General features: G+C 47.6%; 1 long non-coding RNA gene across 1 annotated transcript in view; it reads left to right on the top strand.

The window, feature by feature from the left end:
• The window catches only part of LOC132021938 (uncharacterized), a 138,293-nt gene that overhangs the window by 3,372 nt on the left and 114,281 nt on the right, over positions 1–20,640 (top strand). Inside the window, exon 2 of the long non-coding RNA XR_009405473.1 lies at positions 183–388. This is a non-coding gene — a long non-coding RNA (uncharacterized LOC132021938). The remainder of the gene's footprint in view (positions 1–182; positions 389–20,640) is intronic.

The raw sequence follows: 20,640 nt of genomic DNA, 5'->3' as shown, positions 1-20,640 counted from the left end.
CTGACCCCTGCTTCCATTGTCAAATCTCCTGATGCTGAGCTTCCTGCCTGCCTTTTAGGAGACCCTACTCCCACCCCACCCCCATGATTACATTGGGCCCACCTGGATAATTTGGGATACACTCTCCATCTCAACATCCTTGACCTAATCTCTTCTTCTTTTTTTCTTTTTTTTGTCCTAAGATTTTGTGTATCCATTTGTCACTGAGAGAGAGAGAGAGAGAGCACAAGCCGGGAGAGAAGCAGACAGAGGGAGAAGCAGGCTCCCCACTGAGCATGGAACCTGATGAGGGACTCATCCCAGGACCCCGGGATCATGATCTGCGCTGAAGGCAGCTGCTTAACCAACTGAGCCGCTCACTTCTGCAAAGTCCCCTTGGCCATGTAAGGTAACATCTTGCATTCTGGGGAGGAGGACGTAGACATCTTCGGTGGGGGGGCCTTATTCTGCCTGCCAGGAAGACTCTGGAAACTTCAGTGTAGGAAAAGAGACGGGGAAGAGAGGTAGGGAAATAAACCATAGTGTCACAGAAGCCAAGAGAACAAAGGGATTCAAGGAGGCAGTGAGCCACCAACCGATAAGCTGAAAGTTCATGAGGCTTTGACCCAACCACCTTACTCCTGGAAATCTTTTTTTTTTTTTTTTTTAAAGATTTTATTTATTTATTTGACAGACAGAGATCACAAGTAGGCAGAGAAGCAGGCAGAGAGAGATGAGGAAGCAGGCTACCCGCTGAGCAGAGAGCCCGATGCGGGGCTCGATCCCATGACCCTGGGATCATGACCTGAGCCGAAGGCAGAGGCTTTAACCCACTGAGCCACCCAGGCGCCCCTACTCCTGGAAATCTTGATAAGAGGATTAATTTGTAAAACCTCAGGCCCTAGGACGATATTCTAGCAATGGAATACTCTGTAACCACTTAAAAAAACATTAAATTTATTCATTTAACAAATATTTTTTGTGTGCCTACTATGTGCCAGGCACTACTCTTGGCATTGGGAATATAACACGGAAGCTGCATGTCAGGGTATGGAAGCCACCACCTTAGGTGGTTTCCTGGCCTGTCACCCATTTTGTAAGTTAAGTTCTGTTGGAATACAGCCATACCCACCCTCTCACATGTGGTCTGTATCTGCTCTGGAGTGGACGAGAGCAGGATTGAGCAACAGCCACGGATGCTGTCTGCCCACAGAGGCTCAAGTATATACGAGCAGGGTCTTCAGAGAAAAAGTTTGCCTGCCTCAATTCATGCTATGAACTTTAAAAAGATGCCCATGGTACGTTGTTAAGTGAGAAAGGCCAGTGTTAATATACACATGATTGCATTTTTATAAATAGCAGTGGGTGCCCCAAGCCTTCAAGCCCCAACACTTTGAGTATGTATGTGTGTGTTGGGTTGGGTTTATAGTTATCTTCGAGCATCAGTGAGGGCAGGTCCTACATAATCATGGCCTTACTAACTTTCTCCCAGCATTCCTTACTCTTCCTTCTACTTGCTTCTCACTGTGCCTTGAATGTACCAAGCACACACGCACCACAGGGCCTTTGCATTGAATGGCTCCCTGATTCTGGAGCTCTTTATTCCTATGGTTTCTTTCCCCATCTCTGGTTTCTATTCAAAGTCACCTTATCATTCCTCTAACCACTTATTATTTTTTTAATTCTTTCATATTTTATTTTTCCCCAGATTTATTGAGATGTTATTAACACACAACATGGTTAAGCTCATGGTAGAATGTGTGATGATTCAACACACAACAGTTCAGCGAATGCAAGTTGGTCGCAACAATCAGGCTGGTTACCACCTCTAGCCCCTCACGTCATTACCATTGTTGCATGTGGGATGAGGACACTTGAGGTCTACTCCCGACATTTTCCCAGTTGTTAATACAGTGTTGTTAATTGTTAATCCTAGTCACCATGTTGTGCATTAGGCCCCTAGAATTTACTAATCTTACAGCTGGGCATTTGTACCCTTTGGCCAATGTCTTCCCATTTTCCCACCCCCTCTCCAGCCTCTGGCAGCCACCATTCTGCTCTGTTTTGACAAGCTCAGCTTTTTAAGATTCTGTATATAAGGGAGAACATGTGGCATTTGTCTTTCTCTGTCCGACTCATTTCACCTAGCACACAATGCCTTTAAGATCCATCCATACTGTCACAAAAGGCAGGATTTTTTTTTTTTTTAAAGATTTTATTTATTTAGGGCGCCTGGGTGGCTCAGTGGGTTAAGCCGCTGCCTTCGGCTCAAGTCATGATCTCAGGGTCCTGGGATCGAGTCCCGCATCAGGCTCTCTGCTTAGCGGGGAGCCTACTTCCCTCTCTCTCTCTCTCTGCCTGCCTCTCCATCTACTTGTGATTTCTCTCTGTCAAATAAATAAATAAAATCTTAAAAAAAAAAAAGATTTTATTTATTTATTTGACAGACAGAAATCACAAGTAAACGGAGAGGCAGGCAGAGAGAGAGGAGGAAGCAGGCTCCCTGCTGAGCAGAGAGCCTGATGCGGGACTCGATCCCAGGACGCTGGGATCATGACCCGAGCTGAAGGCAGCGGCACAGAGAGAGAGAGAGAGATATCACAGGTAGGCAGAGCAGAGGCAGAGAGAGGGGGAAGCAGGCTCCTAGCTGAGCAGGGAGCCCGATGTGGGGCTTGATCCCAGGACCCTGAGATCATGACCCAAGCCAAAGGGAGAGGCTTAACCCACTGAGCCATCCAGGCACCCCAAGGCAGGATTTTTTTTTTTTAATGCCTGAATATTCCATATAGAATTTCAATAACATTCTGTATATATTCGTTTTCTTTATTTATTTTTCTGGCAATGGACACTTCAGTTATTTCCATACCTTGGCTATTGTGAATAATGCTCAAACAACTGTGGGAGTGCTGATCTCTTTTTGAAATAATGCTTTCCATTTCTTTGAGTATACTCCCAGAAGTGGGATTGCAGGATCACATGGTAGTTCTATGTTTAATTTTTTGAGAAACCCCCGCAGTGTTTTCCACAGCGCCGCACAAATTTGCATTCCCAGCAACAGTGCACAGGGTCCCCTTTTGGCCTCGCCAATGCTTGTTGCCTCTGGTCTCTCAGACAACAGTCAGATACATAAATAGTGACAGGTGTGAGGTGACAGCTCATCATAGCCCACATTTTCTTTTTTTTTTTTTTTTAATAAGATTTTATTTATTTGACAGAAAGAGATCATAAGTAGGCAGAGAGGCAGGCAGAGAGAGGAGGAAGCAGGCTCCCCGCTGAGCAGAGAGCCCGATGTGGGGCTCAATCCCAGGACCCTGAGATCATGACCTGAGCCGAAGGCAGAAGCTTTAACTTGCCTGAGCCACCCAGGCACCCCCTAGCCCACAGTTTCAAATAGCACTTCTCTCTGCACTCTACATCTTCTTACCCTGTTCCGTTTTTTCTTTAACCCACTGAGCCACCCAGGCACCCTCTGTTCCGTTTTTTCTTTACAGAACTTTCACCACTTGACATACATTGATTTACTGTCCATGCCCACTGACACTAGAACACGAGCTTCATTTGCACAGGGATGATGTCTGCTTCCTCTCTATCCCCAGCACCGAGGAGAGTGCCAGGCATGCGGCGAGCACTCGGTGAGAGTAGCGCCGCTCTAGCAATATTGTTCAGAGCTCATGAAGTGAGGCTGTCCATTCTGCAGATACCATTGCTGAAGGGCTTATCAGGGCGTGCTGGTGGGATGGATTCTTCTTCCTTCTGGTTCAAGCCCACTCGCTCACGCGGCCTGGACCCTCAGACCTTCTGTAGGGATGCTCCATGATCCCACGTTTCTTTCACTGAAACTTATCCAGACAGAGGATTCTGGTGTGGCCAGACAGCCCCAGATGTTCTCATACATTGTCCGTGGGAATGTCACTTGGTGCAGTCACTTTGGAAATTGTGTGGTAATGTCCACTAGACTGTTTACTAAGGCTCAAAGGGCTAGCTAGCATCTACCACTGCAACCTAGCATTTCTGTAAGTAAATTTGTATACATGCTCTCCGTAAGGAATCCACTAGAAATTCACAGCAGCATTACACGTAGTAGCCCTTGACTAGTAGCCTGCATATGAGCTCTCGGATAACAAGAGAATGGAGAAATCAGTTGCGGTTTATTCACACCACACACTACTACATGGCAAGAAGACTGATTGATAGCACACAGCAAAATCAGCGGACCTCATGGCATAACCATCTAAGCAGGGCACAAAGGAATCCATACCACCTGATTCCCTGCAGGGAGAAAAACAGCCAAACTAGTCTGTGGCGTTAGAGGTCAGGACGGGGGGGGGTGGTGACGAGGTTGGGTGCTTCTGGAATTCTGGTCATATTTTGTTTCTTGTTACACAGGTGGGCCCCGTTTGCAAGAACTCACTGAGCTATACGCTTATGATTCGTGTACCTTGCTATATGTATGTTGTACTTCAATGGAAAAAAATATTTTTTAAGATTTTATTTGACAGACAGAGATTACAAGTAGGCAGAGAGGCAGGTAGAGAGAGAGGGGGAAGCAGGCTCCCTGTTGAGCAGAGAGCCCGATGTGGGGCTCGATCCCAACACCCTGAGATCATGACCTGAGCCAAAGGCAGAGTCCTAACCCACTGAGCCACCCAGGTGCCCCAACGGAAAATTTTTTTTCGAGAAAGGATTATCTCAAAAATTTTTATGATTTACTTGACCTGGAACCCTGTGGATTGTGCTGGGGACTAAAGCTCCTGAGGATTTGATTCATAATCTTTGCCCATGAATGTCATTTTGTCTGAATCAGAACTATTTTGGTTTTTGTTTTCCAATTAGTTTCTGTAAACGAATTGCTGCTTGACTGGGGAGATGGGGCTCTGTGGCCATCTGGTGGCCACTGGTATGATTACAGCGGTAGATGAATTCACTAGATGCCGATCCTGGTCTCAATGAAGCTCAGGGTGAGGGAGGTCTTTGAAGGTTCCTGAATCTAAATCTTCTCATTGTCAAGACCTTATTCACCCAGAGGTTTTCTGGCTCTTACTTGAATATCTCCCGTGGTGGAGCGTTCACTGCCTAACCAGACAGCTGAGTCCCTTCTTAGACATCTCTCATTTTGAGTAAATTCTTGAATTGTCTAGCTACTGGTCCTGGTTATGTCCCTGAGGCTATTCAAATAACCACATCTGTTTCCCACACCTTGGTCTTCCAGATGTTTGGGGGCAGCCCTCAGACCCTCTGTTCAAGTCCTCCCTTCTGGCTGAATGCCCACAGTCCCCCAGTCTCTCCTGGGGCCGGCTTCCAAGTTTGTTTGTCACCCTGGCTGCTGACCAGTCTGGACTCCGACTCCTTTGCGGCCCTCTTCAGGTGTGGCCCCCTGACTTGCCTGCACTTGTCCAATGCTGCAGCAGTGGCCATTATTGTTCTCCAGGCAGGTTGTTAAGAGCTGTTGGCAGAGATGTTGGTAGTTGGTGTCTAATTCCTCACTCAGCCCTACCCCTCTGCTGCATGGAACCAAACTGGGGTCGGACTAGCCCATTTGTAGCAAACAGTGTTTGTCTTGAGAATGGAAGAAGGCATGACAGCAGAATGGAAAAACAGTGCTTATTGGCAGGGAGTCTCTGTTCCTGGGGCAGCCGGGAGACAGAGCTGAGATGAGGAAATCCTAGTAGACTATGTGTCAGGTGAGGAGCATGAGGCCATGAGGAAACTCTGAAGACATTAACTGCAGAACCCACAGCCTACTTTCGGGATACCATGGTCTCCCCCACTGTCAAAGTCCCACAGGAGGCAGTGCTGGGCTGTCCTCCCAGATGGTCCCTGAGCTGGTGCATGTAGGTTTCCATTCTTCTGCCAGACCCTGGGCTGCGGCTTGCAGACGTTTTGCCCATCATCAGTTCTCCATGCTATTATTTGACAAGTTCAGGCTGAGACATAGTCCTGAGTGCTTTGCACATGCTCTTGCTTCTCACTACAGCCCTTATTCTGGGGGCAAATGCGGCATCCAGTGGTGGTTCTTTGATGTCATAGGACAGGAGAGTCCTGGGGAACTGCAACATTCCGGAGAGCACCCGAGGGTGTGCCCCGGATACAGAACCCACGCCCTAGCAGAGGGAGAGAAAATAAGTCTTTTTCAAAAGCACTTTGCATGGCCCAGGCACCATGCTAGGCATTGGGGGCATAACCAGGAACAAGACAGACCCAGTCAGCCCTTCCAGAAATTACAGACCCAAAGGAGTGGTCCTCAGACATTGGTGAGTGAGCTCCATTTAAATAAGAATATATCAGACTCCATCCTTTCAGGGTGGAGTCACTGGGTGCAGGGCAGGGCCTCGGAATGCGCCTGTTCCATGTCCTCCAGTGGGACTGTGACGCAGATGGTCAGGGCACCATGCTTTGAGAAATTCTCCTACTCCAAGTGTGGTCTGTGGAGCCCCCGCCCATGTCCGTGACCCCTGGGAGCTTGTGAGACATGCAGAATCTCCGGCTCCACCCCAGACGCATTGAATCATAACGGGCATTTAAACAAGATTCCCAGGCAGATTTGTGTGCACGTTATAAAGTTTGAGCAGTGTTGCCAGTGCAAGGTATGAGGGAATCTTGCCTTTTGCCTTCTGTATCCTTTTGATAAGAGAAAGAATGCATTCATGTATTGCTTTGTAATTAAATATAAATTAATGAGGGGTACCTGGGTGGCCCAGTTGGTTCAGTGTCCGTCTTTGGCTCAAGTCATGATCCCAGGGTCCTGGGATTGAGCCCCAGATCAGGCTTCTTGCTCGGCAGAGAGTCTGCTTCTTCCTCTTCCTCTGCCTTCCACTCACCCTGCTTGTGCTTGCTCTCTCATATAAATAAATAGATAAAAATCTTTAAAAAATAATGAAGTCTCCTGGGCTCACCTAAGCCTTCTGAATCTGAATATATATACACACACATATATAAATTCAGGGTTTTTAAAAGATTTATTTATTTATTTGACACAGAGAGAGATCACAAGCAGGCAGAGAGGCAGGCAGTGAGAGAGGGGGAAGCAGGCTCCCCGCTGAGCAGAAAGCCTGATGCAGGGCTTGATCCCAGGACCCTGAGATCCTGACCAGGGCTGAAGGCAGAGGCTTAACCCACTGGGCCACCCAGGCACCCCTGAATCTGAATTTAAAAAATTAATTAATTGATTAATGAAATCCTACATAAACCAGGAAAATCTTGGACAGAAATGTTCTACCGATAATAATCCCAAATTGGAAAACAGCCTACGTGTCTATCACCAGGTCATTGGATAAACCAAAGGTAGCATATTTGCAAAATGGAATATTACTCAGAATGCAAAGGAGCAGTCTGTACCCTCACTTTCTGCCACGGGCACAGGGTGGTGAAGGTGGTGGTAAATCAGTTCAACAGGAACCCACAAGGGGGAAGTGTCTCTAAGGCTTTGGTGGTTCATGTAAGCAAACCAAAACCCAGGGAGGATAACCAATCCCAGTCAAGTAGGCTTTCCCAAATCAGGCAAACACTAGGGTCAGTCAGCCCCAGAGAGCCGACCAGGCTTTAAGCTACAGTCCACCAAGTAATTTCTGTTCTTGGTTTCCCTACCTTCTCTGTATGTTTTTACACCTAACCCCATGGGAGGCGTGTCCCAACCACTGTTGGTTTAATGCTGCCAGAGTCAAATAGGCTTTTACTCAAACTCTTAAAATTGTTCATATGCCTTCCTTCATTTTTTAACTTTTTTTTTAAAATGGAAGTATAATTAACATACAATACAATGTTGTATTAGTTTCTACATTCATTCATCTTTTTTAAAAATAAGGATTAAAAGCATATATCTGGAGCCAGATTGCTTGGGTTCTGTTTCCAGTTCCGTCATCTGCTAGCTGTGTGACCTTGGGCACATTTCTTAATTTCTTCGAGCCTCGGTTTCCTTGTTCGTAAAATGGGAAAAGTGATAGTACCTATTTCAGAGAGTGAGCATTTTATTTTTTATTTATTTTTAAAGGTTTTATTTATTTATTTGAGAGCGTGTGCACAAGTAGGGAGAGCGGAAGGCTGAGGGAGAAGCAGACTCCTTGATGAGCAGGGAACCCAACATGGGGCTCCATCCCAGGACCCCAAAATCACCACCTGAGCCGAAGGTAGGTCCTTAACCAAGTGAGCCACCGAGGTGCTCCCAAATTGAGTATTTCATTTATTTATTTTTAAATTTTATTTATTTATTTGGGAGAGGTAGGCAGAAGGACAAGCAGGCTCTCTGCTGAGCAGGGAGCCTCATGTGGGACTTGACCCCAGGACGCCTGAAATCAAGACCTGAGCTGAAGGCAAACGCTTAACTGACTGAGCCACCCAGGTGTCCCCAGAGTGAGCATTTTAAAGAAGTATTTTGTTATAAAGCTTTTAGAATAGGGGCGCCACCCAGGCTGGGTTAGGCTGCTGCCTTCGGCTCAGGTCATGATCTCAGGGTCCTGGGATCTAGTCCCGCATTGGGCTCTCTGCTCAGCAGGGAGCCTGCTTCCCTCTCTCTCTCTGCCTGCCTCTCCATCTACTTGTGATATCTCTCTGTCAAATAAATAAAATCTTTTAAAAAAAAGTACATAGATCCACCTCTGTTTAAAAAAAAAAAGCTTTTAGAATAGTGCCCAGAAATTACTACACAGATGTAGAGGCCACTGTAAGGAAACAGGCTTGAGCAATGGAACGTAGAGCAAGGCCAAAGGGCTAGGAGCCCTGCCCCCCCCCACCCCCCCGCCAGCTGAATCCAGGCAGGCCCATCAGGTGACCCAGCTCAAAATATCCATAGGCCCTAACTGACCAATGGGCTACTTACAACCAGACACAGTTACCAAAAAGGGAGGATTCCATGCATTCCCATACCTCCTAACCTTCTGCCTTTAAACACAGCCCGCATCTACCCTTCCTCGCAGACAGCCTCTCCTCTGCTCTTCTGCCGCCCCCCCGCCAGTGTGTTCAATAAACACCCATCTCCTTTGTTCTGCCAAGGGTGGATTTCACTGCCCACGCCCCACGTTTGGGGGCCCCCATCTGTTTGGGAGAGACACCACAGTAGGCACTAACTAGGTTTTGGCTATTACTGTTTAATAAATGCAAAGTTCCTCGATGCCATGTTCCCCTCCGTGTACCCGCGGCGATCATTTTTATGGGATTGTTACAAGCTAAGAACTTTTAGTTTTCCATCTTTCATGACAGGTTGATTCTAGAAATAACCTCTGACCCCGTTCCAGCTGTCTTCACTGATGGAGGATTCTGGGGGGGGGGGGTGAAGGCCATCGGGGAGAGGAAAACAGGAGCTGGAGCAGAATGAGTGTGAATTTGGGGCTCAGCCTGGGTCTGGGACAGTTTCAGTCTGGGTCAAGAAGACAGGCTCAAATCTCCTCCCATCAGGAACCTTTTTTGAGCCTCTGGCTCTTGCTGATCTCTGGCTTGTTGGGGTTCTGACTGCCTATACTTCATGCGCACCTCAGTCTCTACCTCTAAAAAATCAGGATGATCGTGGCTGCCACAGCTGAGGTAGAGATCAGGTGAGAAGGCGTGATGAGCTCCTGGGCCTTACTTACTTACCTCAGCTTGGATTCCTCTGGAAGGAGATCTAAGATAAGATGAAAGTGCAAGGGGCACCTGGGTGGCTCAGTGGGTTAAGCCACTGCCTTCGGCTCAGGTCATGATCTCAGAGTCCTGGGATCGAGTCCCACATCGGGCTCTCTGCTCAGCAGGGAGCCTGCTTCCTTCTCTCTCTCTGCCTGCCTCTCTGCCTACTTGTGATCTCTCTCTCTGTCAAATAAATAAATAAATAAAATCTTTAAAAAAAAAAATGAAAGTGCAAGTAGTTAATTTGGGAGGTGATCCCAGGAAACTTCCCTGTCTCCGGGGAGAGGAGGACGTGGCAGGGAAGGGAAGAAAGCCAGGAAAGGGCGCATTCTTGGGCTGATGACAGTGGTGACACCTGCAGCTGAATTCCACCTGGGGACTCTGGGAGCCAGCAGAACACCCCTCAGACCAAGGGGTGAGGAGGCTATCAGCTGGCCAGCTGCGTTGGTCGAGGGCCACCTCCAAGAGTGTTCATTCTGTGGCCAAGGTCTCCCACAGCTAGAAATCAAGCCCTGGGCAGAGAGATGCCGGTGTTCCCAGCGAGGTGTTCAACTTTTGATTGTGGAGGAGAGTGCTGAGATAACAGAGCAGCAACTCAGCTCAACCCACTTCCCTTTGCAACTCTGTTTGCAGAGCACCTACCCCCTCCCCCATCAGAATGTATGGATGGTGGCTTCTAGTGAACTAATCCAGGATGCTTTTGTTACAGGGCACACCCCACACAACAGCTGCCCCCCCCCCCCCCAGTCATCTTCCCCTGTGGTTGTCACCCTGCCCTTCCCACGAAGGTTCAATAATAAAACCAACAGAAATAACTACTCCCCATCAGTTTGCAGATTAGCAGGTGAATGCCTGTTTACGTGAAAGGCCTCTTGATCCAGCTGGAGGAAAACGTGCTTTGCAGGAGATCAGACCAGCTTCAGCAATCAAACCCGCCTGGCAGAGTCCAGTGGCCCAGTGGCCCACTCCTGGCAGGAGCTGTGGGTTGTTTCAAGTGTCAGTGTCAGTGTTTCAAAACTTTGGCCACCAGTGTTTTAGACAGGGTTTGGGGCAGTGAAGGGACATCTAGAAGGGGAGGGTGGTGGGCTTTGGGATTATCCAGCTTTATACTTTTCCAGCAATGTGACAAGTCCCCCAATGTCCCCGAGCCTCATTTCTCACCTGTAAAATGGGCGTCATCAATCGCAGCTCATAGAGTCAAATTGAGGAGCAACTAAGACGGTGTTTCTTCAGTGCCCAGTGTGGTATAGACCAGGGGTGACAGCCTTTTTCTGCAAAGGGTCAGGCTGTCAGTACTCTGGCTTTGTGGGCACCTGTTCCATTCTGCCCTTGTAGCTCAAGCCCCTGTGGGTATCTGTAAATACTGTAAATACAGGCCTGAACCCCTGGGCTGGAAATGGGCAGAATGGGAAAGATTTTATTCTTCCCTCTTACAGGAAAGAAATTTTATACACAGACACACACACACGTATCTGTATACATATGTATGTATATATATATATATACATATATATGTGTGTATATATATATACACACACACGTACACATACATACATATAAATATATATATATATAATTTTTTAAATTTTATTTGAGAGAGAGGGGGGAGTGGCAGACAGAGGCAGAGGGATGAGCAGGTTTCCTGCTTAGTAGGGCTTGAGCTCGATTCCAGGACTCTGAGATCATGACCTGAGCTAAAGGCAGACACTCAACCAATTGAGCCACCCAGCTGCCCCAGAAACAAATATTTCTTACTCATCTTTGTGTTCTCTGAGCTCAGCATAGGGCCCAGCACATAGCAGGTGCTCAGGAAATGTTTAATGAAGGAAGAAAAACAACATATGACATAGGGAAGAGAAAGGCCTTTGACATTAGACCTGGGTCAACATCTTCTCCATGTGATCGGTTTAAAGGGAACATTGTTCATGATGACACTTGTGAAGAACCGCTAAGCAGACTTAATTTAGGGAGTGCATGGGCATGGGTATAGAGGTGACTGTTACGGGGTTTGTGGTAGGGGACAGAGATTAAGCTCACCTCCTAACACAACAAGGACAAGTAAATTATAGCTGAGGAGCCAGGGGTGGTTGGTGGGTAGGATATTACTAAGAGGCAACATCGGGAGTAAGGGGGATTCTGGTTGAAGTGACCTCACAGGGTTCTTGCTGAAGGCAAGCCCGGGTGGCTAAACCTGGCGTAGGTGGTGGAGAACGAGGTACGTGGTTGGACGGCAAGGAGGATCAGATATTAAGGGTGGGGGGTCTTGGCTCAACTGACTTAGCAGGGTTCTTGCTAATACGGTATGTATCAGCGGGGGGCGAACACAGAATCCCTGAAGTCAGGGCTTTGTTGGGAAGAGGGTTTAGAGGAGCCTGGTTGCAGTTTGGACAAGGAGAGGCTCTTTGTCACTTAAGCTAAGCCACTTGCCCTCTCTGAGCCTCTGGGCTTATAAAATGGGCACAGAAATAAAACTTGCTGCGTGAGATCATTGCAGGGGTTACTGGTGATCGTGGGGACAACTATTCTCTAAAGAGAAAGCATGAATCACGTCTCTACGTTTCATGATTTTCACCAGAGCTTTCAACTCTTAGCCCCATCCCTCTGGATGGAGGGCTAGTTCTCGTCTTCTCCAATGTGTACAAACAGCTTTTCTGGCCATTCTCAGGCTCTGGGGCGGGTAGAGGAGGAGAAGGAAGGAGAAGCCTGGTTGTCTGTAGAGAGGGTGAGGGGAAAGTCGTGCTCCTTGTTCTGCATGCAGGGACAGGCTGGCAGGAACTGCAGACTATCAGGTTTTGCCCCAAGGGCTCAGCGTCTGCTGTAAAGAATTAATGGCCAGGAAAGGTGTCTGCCAATTATTTTTCAACTCTAGGTGCAGAGATTACAGAAACACAGCCAGCCCATCCTAGATCCGGGCCTCCCTCTACTAACTCCCCCCGTGCCCCAGGAGAGTGCTAGAATCAGGGGTCTCTCTTTTGAGGGCATGCCCAGACTTCCAAGCATGTGCAGAACGCTCTGTGTTTCCACAGAGAAGAGGGCAAGGGAGGGAAAGACACATATTTGTCTTGGTTTGGTTGCCCTAGATGCAGGGCCTGAGAAAAAAGATGGTAGTATGTGACGTTTACCTGGGAGGCGATCCCAGAAAATGTGGGTAAGAGGGTAGGGAAGGGAGGTGGGGGGAAGGGACAGAGCTTAGAGGTGTGTTATCAACCCAGGTACACTGTAGGTAATGGAGTTTAATCTCACCTGGAGACTTGGCGGAAATGGCGTTACATATATACCTCAAAATGGCCCCATCCGAGAGGCGAGGGAGCTGGAATATTGACACACTGGCTCTGGTGGATGGTTGGTTGAGGGCGACTGTAGGCGTGTTCATTAGCAGGGCCTTCTAACCTATCTCACTCGGGAGCCAGGACGGTCCTCAAGCAGGAAGTACAGGTGTTGGCAGCTGGCATGCCCTGAAATGGTAAGGCCTTGGGGGATTCAAGCCAGGCACCGGTGGGTCCATTACAACATGCATCAGAGATCTACTCGGGTCCAGGCACTTAACATCGGCCATTGCTTTAATTTTGGCATACATCCAAGATGGCGCCTTCATTGACCTCCTCTTCTCCTCAGGGCTGAGACTAGAGGAGATGAAGCCCTTGTTCCTAGTACAACATTTGAGAGGGCACCAAAGCCCACAGCCGTCAAATAATATTTTAATGCAATATTTAAAGAAAAAAAAGAAGCAAAGGCAAAAAAAAAATCCATGATGAACAAAATATCTGAATTTTAAATCAAAACAGGATCAGTAATGGTGGCAAGCCGAGCCATACTGAAGCCCAAAGCAAAAGGAAAAATCAGTAATACCGATCGTATTCATCATGGATTTTTTTTTTGCATTAATTTTGATTTAAAAGAAAAAGGTGCATTAAGACATTATTTATCTTGATTACTGGGGGGTTTTAGTACACCCTTGTGTTTGGTGCCTGAGGCAAGCGCTTCATTCATCTCAGCCTGGTCCTTGCCCTGCACCCTCCCCTGCCCATCTGTCTTCCCCATCTTGGTGGATTGCTCTTAATCCACTCAGCTGCTCTAGCCAGGAATCTGGGGTCCCCTGTGGCTCCTCCTGGCACCCTCCCAGCTGCACCATTATGATCTTTCAGAACCTCCCCATGCAGCTTTCAAATCTGCTCTCTTTTCTCCATCTTCCTTCCATGACTCCTCTACAAAGGAGGTCCACCTTCGTGGTCTCCCTTTGCAGTCACAAGTGGCTTCTTGCATTTCCCTGCAAGCTCTGACGTGGCCACTCAGGTCAGTGCTCTGGCCTACAAGATCGTGGCTGTTTCTCTGGCCCTCTCACTTCCTCCCCTTCCCCAGGTCCTCCCACACCCATGTAAGCTCTCCTTCCAATAGGAAATGCCTTATTCCTGTAGTTCTTGAAGATGCCCTGCTTTTGTGACTAAGTCCTGACAGGTACCCCAGGCCTTCTGCTTGTTTCTTCACTATCTTGGCTGCTCTGTGTGGGCACGGTGGCTCCGGAAGGCATAGTGTCTTTTTTGAGCTTCAGTGTAGCAGTGACCCCTCTGATTGTTCCTTCCCACTCACCTACTGGGAGTAACACTTTCTTACCTTCCCACTTTGGGGCCAAGGCCGAGGGAGGTGGCGGCATGAGTTCCCGAGACCAGGCAGTGTCTTTCTCCAATTCACATTCTCTCTGAGTCTCCTTCTTCCTTGGTTTCACCCCAGGCCTGGAAGAAACTACCATCCAATGGGGTGGGCACGTCCCGACCTCATTTCCGGAATCCCGTTGCGTGACTGCTTGTCCTAAGCTTCAGGCTCAGACCTCCACATTTTGCCCTTAATTTGTAGGGTTAGTTGTGGAATTGAGGAAACTCTCTCTCTTTTTTCCCAGGCCAGGTTTTAAGACTACTGACTCTGTAGAGACTCAAAGCTAAACTACGATTTTTTGATTTCAGGTGGTGTCTGCACTCCTCTTAAGGTAACAAATGTCCTCTTAAGGTAATACGCAGGTCGGGGAGTGGTGGGGACACAGAACGTCATGGTCCCTGAAGGTACAAAATAGTTGGATACATTTGATAATTTCAAAAACATTTTCCCCTTTGTAGAGTCAGGTGGGCCTCCAGTTCCCAATAACTTTGCTCACCTCCTGGGCACGCACTATTTCTGGAGAGTTTTGACAAGTTGTGTTTCACATTACCTCCCCACATCAGGCCACATTTGCCTCAGACATCCACAACCACTCTGCTCATTTATCTAAGTTCTGAGGGAGATAAAGAAGTTCCTTGAATCCCTGGCAGTGAAATCCCACCTTCTGTGGGAACTTCAGTGAGGAAGTGGGGGCTCTGAGTCCCACTCCTAGGCCTGCGTCTAAAGTCCCCGAGTGGAAAATGGGGGAACCTGTACCCCCACAGGGGTTGTCGCAAGGATTCCACATGCAGTGAAGTTTTGCGGAGCAGCTGGCATGGACCACGTACCCACTCTGCCTCTTTCCTCCCCTCTTTCTCCACTGCCCTGCCTCCTCAGCCTCCTGCCCGCGCCTGTCCTCTGAGCTGAGCCTCCCTATTCCAGAATTCTGGGCTTCTGTACACAGAGCTTAATACCGGATTTGTGAACTTGCTCAGCAAAGTGCATTCAGCTCTAGAGCACCAGCCCATCCTGCTGCTGTTGAACAGCCTGATGATTAGGCATAAGTGGGCTTGTGGCTACACAAATGAATACTTTTTTTCTTAAGTAGGCTCCGCATGGAGCCCCACTTGAGGCTCAGACTCACAGACGTGAGATCAAGACTTGAGCCAAGACCAAGAGTCAGATGCTCAATGAACTGAGCCTCCCAGGCGCCCCACAAATGACTAATTATTAGTCATTAATTAGTCTTAGCAGAGAGCCAGGTGTGTTGGCGTCTATTCTGGGATTGACGTTGGAGCTGAAGATTTCCCCAATGCTGTTTGACTGTTTGGTGACCATCTTTATTCTACGCACATACACATACACACACATATATACACTCATGTGTTTTGGATCCCGGGTCCTGGCATCTGGGAATTTTGGTTTAGCAGAAGTGTTGGGTTAAGAAAGTTGGGTGGGAGAGCCCTTAGAATGTGCCAGAAGCTGGTCTAGGTACCTCCAGTTTTCCCTCCCACACATCCCAGGTCTACTCACTTGCTGAGCCCTCAGAGCTTGGGGCTGGCTTTCTCACACCTGTTCTGAGTCCTCTGCACAGAAAGGTGGGTGGACCCTGCTGACCTCCTACTCTTAGGTCCTGAATTGCCCCTCCCCTCTGTTCTCTGTTTCCCAGTCACAGTGACCTCCTTTTGATGACTAGAACACATCAACCTATTTCCCTCCTCAGTCCTATCACCTGTCCTGCTATAATCCCTTTGAATTTATGCTCTCTTCCCATGGCCGGCTTCTCATCCTTCAGGTCTTAGCTCACACGTCACCTCTTCAGGGAAGTCTTCCTTGACCACCCTCTCTAAAGGAAGTCCTCCTAAAATTTTTTATCATAGTACCTCACTTGCTTCCTTCAAAGCATCTTTCATGAACTGTAATTTTTTTAACCCAGTTTAAAATTTGCTTTTCTGTTTCTTCTACCAGATTATACACTCTACAAGATCAAGAGCCACCACTCTTATTTTGTTCCCTATGCTATTCTCAACACCTACAGTAGTGTAGGCACATGGTAGATGCTTATTTTTTGTGGCAGAGCAACTCTCACTAACCCTGTCCATTTTTTTTTTTTTTTATCTTAAATGAACTTGACAGCCCAATGTGCCATCTGGTTGACCCACCTTGGGAATCATTTCTGGGGTCAAGTCTTCTCACTAAGCAGCTGGTCTTAGATGCTCTAGCATGTCATGCCTGAGCCTCTCTGAGACACCCATTGCCAGACTAACCCCAGCAGGCTGCTTTCTTTCTAGTAAGCTCCTTTCTCCATATCTAGTGAGGGAGTCAAGGAGTAGGAACTAGTTTTTGCAGAAAACTTATTACATGACAGTTCTGTGAGCTTGGGCACCTACATACCTACCTACCTACCTTTTTTCTTTCCTTTTATTTGACACAGAGAGAGATATCACAAGTAGGCAGAGAGGCAGACAGAGAGAGGAGGGAAGCAGGCTCCCTACTGAGTAGAGAACCGGATGCGGGGCTCAATCCCAGGACCCTGGGATCATGACCTGAGCTGAAGGCAGAGGCTTAACTCACTGAGCTACCCAGGTGCCCCTGGGCACATTAATTTCTATGGGCTACAGTTTCCCCATCTCAAAAATGGGACTAACAGTAATGCAACATTTCTTAACTCTAGCACTAATGACATTTTGAGCCAGATAATTCTTTCTTGAGTGGTGTGTGTATCCTGTGCATTGTAGGATGTCTAGCAGCATCTACCCACTAGATGCCAGTAGTGAACCCAGTTATGACAAGAATGTCTTCAGATATTGCCAAATGTCCCAGAGGGGTACAATCACATCTCCCTGCCTCCACTGAGTCACTTCGATAAGATCTGTCTTAAAGGGTGGTTGATGGACCGAATGATATGGGTTATGTTAAGTACTTAGAGTAAGGATTTAATATATTTATTTCAAATCTATGATTGTTATTATTAACATCACTATACTGAAGGCCAAGGGAGTTTTAGGAAAGACAGGTACCTATAGGGAGGGGGACAAACCCAGGTAAATTCTCTCCATTGCCCGTGGTGTGCTGAAGCCATCTTGTCCCCGCTATTAAGCACTGATTGTTAAATTTTCAGGAAATTTGCAAACCAGTTGTTAAACATCGCCATCCTTGAAACTGGCAGTGGTAGGAATATTTACACCATGGGAATTAGCAAATGCTGTGCAATAGAGCTTGCTTTTGCGGGAGCCACCTGGCAACCACAGTGCTTCTTTGTTAATACATGAAATGACAAGATCTTGTAGTGGGTCTAACAACCACTGACATGTTCAAATTGTGATAAACCTAAGTGGCGTTTTGAGATAGCAGCAACATATGAAAGATATGAAAATATCTGTGATTCCATGAGTGACAAAGTCACAGGTCCTAATTCGTTGCACACGTTCAGATCTGCAGAGTTTCAGTTAGAAGTGGGAGACCATAAAGATGGGAGTGGAGCCCCTGCATTCTATTCACTGGCCTCAGTTAAGAACTTCTGCTCCAGGGGACACATTCAGTGGTGAAACCTAAGTGAGCCTGGGACTTAGAATCACAAAGACCTGATTTTGAATCCCAAATCTGCTAGCTGCTTAGCTGGAGAAGTCTGTGTTTCTTCAATCTCCGAATGGGAATCTGAACTTCACAGGTTGTGGAGATTCAGCAGAAATGGCTTTAAGAGGGGGCGGAACACCTAGTAGTGAGTGTTGGGTGCGTGCAGGTCCATGCGTGTGTGTAAGGGTGCGCACAGGTGTGTGCCTGTGTGTTGGGGCGGAGGGACTTCACACCATCTCTTCCACATCCCCACGGCTCTGCAGAGATCTCTGAATTCGGGCAGCAGAGGTAGTGATGAAGTCCCAGAACCTAAGTCAGGTTCGGTGGGATGAGGTTCGGAGCTGACGACTAAAGAAAGAATTCTTAAGACATCTTTGGTGCAAAATGGTGGTTTATTAAAGCACGGGGACAGGACCCGTGGGCAGACGGAGATGCTGCCCCGGGTTGTGAGGAGTGGCTGGTTATATACACAGGAGTTGGGTAGGTGAGGACAAAGGGTTGTTCAGAAGGGCTATTGGGATAAAGAAGACTGTCAAGATATGGAAGGCCTGGTTACTATCAAGCCAAGGCCACTTTCCCTCTAATGAGGCACTAACATAAAGACAATTGGGAGTCTCCTGGTGGAATGTTACATTCCTGCTATCAAACGTCCTTGTTAGTGAGATTTAGGTCTTAAAAGAAATTTAACTTTATTTACTTTTCCTTCTACCTCCATCTCCTTCGGTTTTTTTTTATGGAGGGGAGGGTGACATTAGGGCTTGAGGAACTGAGTTATGTATCTTTGGAAATTGGGCTATTGATAAGGCAACTTCTTTGTTGTAAATCTCAAGGACATTTGTAAACCAAGAGAGACTCCTGCCTTGCAGGATTGTGATCTCTGCAAGATAACCATTTGCTCTTCTCTTAGGGCAGTCAGGGGTGCCTGTGAAATGTCACACATATTACCAAGGGGAGTGGGTGGAGAGGGGGTGCAAGGTGCCAGCCCCTGCTCCGTTCTCAGCCAGCCTCCTGCTCCCTCATCAGTAGTAACAGACCTCACCCCAGATGGCGCTCCTGGCTCATTTTTTATTTTTAGTTTCTGCCTGGATGAAAAATTTGCGATGTGCACGCCGGGCAGAACAAATAAAATTATGACTCACTGTTCACTAACTGTGTTGTAGATGTCACATATTTTCATGCTCGGTTTTCTACCACGTTCCAAACTGATACAAAAATGCTTTTTCCCCTTTCTCTGGGACATTGGGACATGGGTTCCAATGGGGAAGGGGCATCGTGTACCCCCTTCCTTCCCTCCTTGCCTTCCCTACTGCACCGCGAGGCGAGAACCACTGTCTTCCTTCCTCAGCCAGGAAGCTTCATTATTCCTCACACAGGACCATTTTTCCAGCTCATTAGAACCTGGAGCTAAGATAAAGGAGGGCAGAGCCATTAGGTAGCAATTTATATGTAAATGTGGAAGTTAGCAAAAGAAAGAGAATGGCCTACTGTTCTTTAGGAAGCATTCAAGTTGGGACCCTTCTGGAAAGCTAGCTTCACCCCCCAGCTCTGTAATGCCCATTGCGGCTTTGCAGGTCTTCTTGCCTTCATGCGGGAGGAGACTGAGGCCAAGGTCACACAGTGAGTGATGAACAGGGTCAGTACCTAAAGCCACAGGTGGACCCCAGAGGTATCACCACTTTATGGGGTACCTGTAAGGGGAGGAGGCCCCTCCGACCCGCCTCACCCTCTCCCTTCCCCTTAACTTCAGTTTTTGCAGCCGGTTCAGGCTGATCTGCTGGCTTGTGAGCTCGGATCTAACGGGGAAATGTACATTGTACATTTTACTGATAAGATTTAATTGAACAGTTACTGTGCTGTGTATGTGTAGAGGAGAGTCCCTAGCAAAGGAACCCTCTGGCTTGGTCCCAAGCTGATAGTGAGGAGTTAGGAATTAAAAAGGAGGATGCTGGGGCGCCTGGGTGGCTCAGTGGGTTAAGCCGCTGCCTTCGGCTCAGGTCATGATCTCAGGGTCCTGGGATCGAGTCCCGCGTCGGGCTCTCTGCTCAGCGGGGAGCCTGCTTCCTCCTCTCTCTCTCTCTGCCTGCCTCTCTGCCTACTTGTAATCTCTGTCAAATAAATAAATAAATCTTTAAAAAAAAAAAAAAAAAAAAAGGAGGATGCTAGTAAGAAGGCTGGGCGGAGACGTCTCCTGAAAGCTAAAGGAAAATCTGGCTTCTCCCGCGCTTTTCTTCACTGTGATCAGAAGTGCAGTGCAATCTCCGCCCAACCCCTGACCTTTTGGGAGTGACAGAGTCAGAGGCATGCACGAGAGAGGGCAGGCTGTCACCCTAGGAGAAGCAGCCTCTTACTTCCTTTAGCCATCTAGCAAATCGTTTTCTGAGGAGGGAAAGGCATCCTCACCTCTCCCAAGTGATGAGGGAGCAGGAGGCTGGCTGAGGACAAAGCAAGAGCTGACGCCTTGCACACCCCCCCCCCTTCAGCCGCTCCCCTCCATATGTGTAGCATTCCTCAGGCACCCCTGACTGCCATAAAATGATAAACAGTTAACTTGCTGAGATCGCAATCCTGCAAAACAGGAGTCTCCCTTGGTTTTCAAATTTCCTTGAGATTACAACAAAGAAGTTACCTTATCAATAGCCCAATTTCCAAAGACACAGAACTCAGTTCCTCAAGCCTAATGTCACCCTCCCCTCCATAAAAAACCGAAGGAGGTGGAGGTAGAAGGAAAAGTAAATAAAGTTAAATTTCTTCTAAACCTAAATCTCATTAACAAGGATGCTTGATAGCAGGAATGTAACATTCCACCAGGAGACTCTCAATTGTCTTTACTTGATAGCAACTAAGCCTTCAATATCCTGATAGTAT

The sequence above is a fragment of the Mustela nigripes genome, chromosome 7 (assembly GCF_022355385.1).
Source record: "Mustela nigripes isolate SB6536 chromosome 7, MUSNIG.SB6536, whole genome shotgun sequence".
In the NCBI taxonomy this organism is placed as follows: Eukaryota; Metazoa; Chordata; class Mammalia; order Carnivora; family Mustelidae; genus Mustela; species Mustela nigripes.
This window is presented reverse-complemented; position numbering and strand designations above follow the sequence as displayed.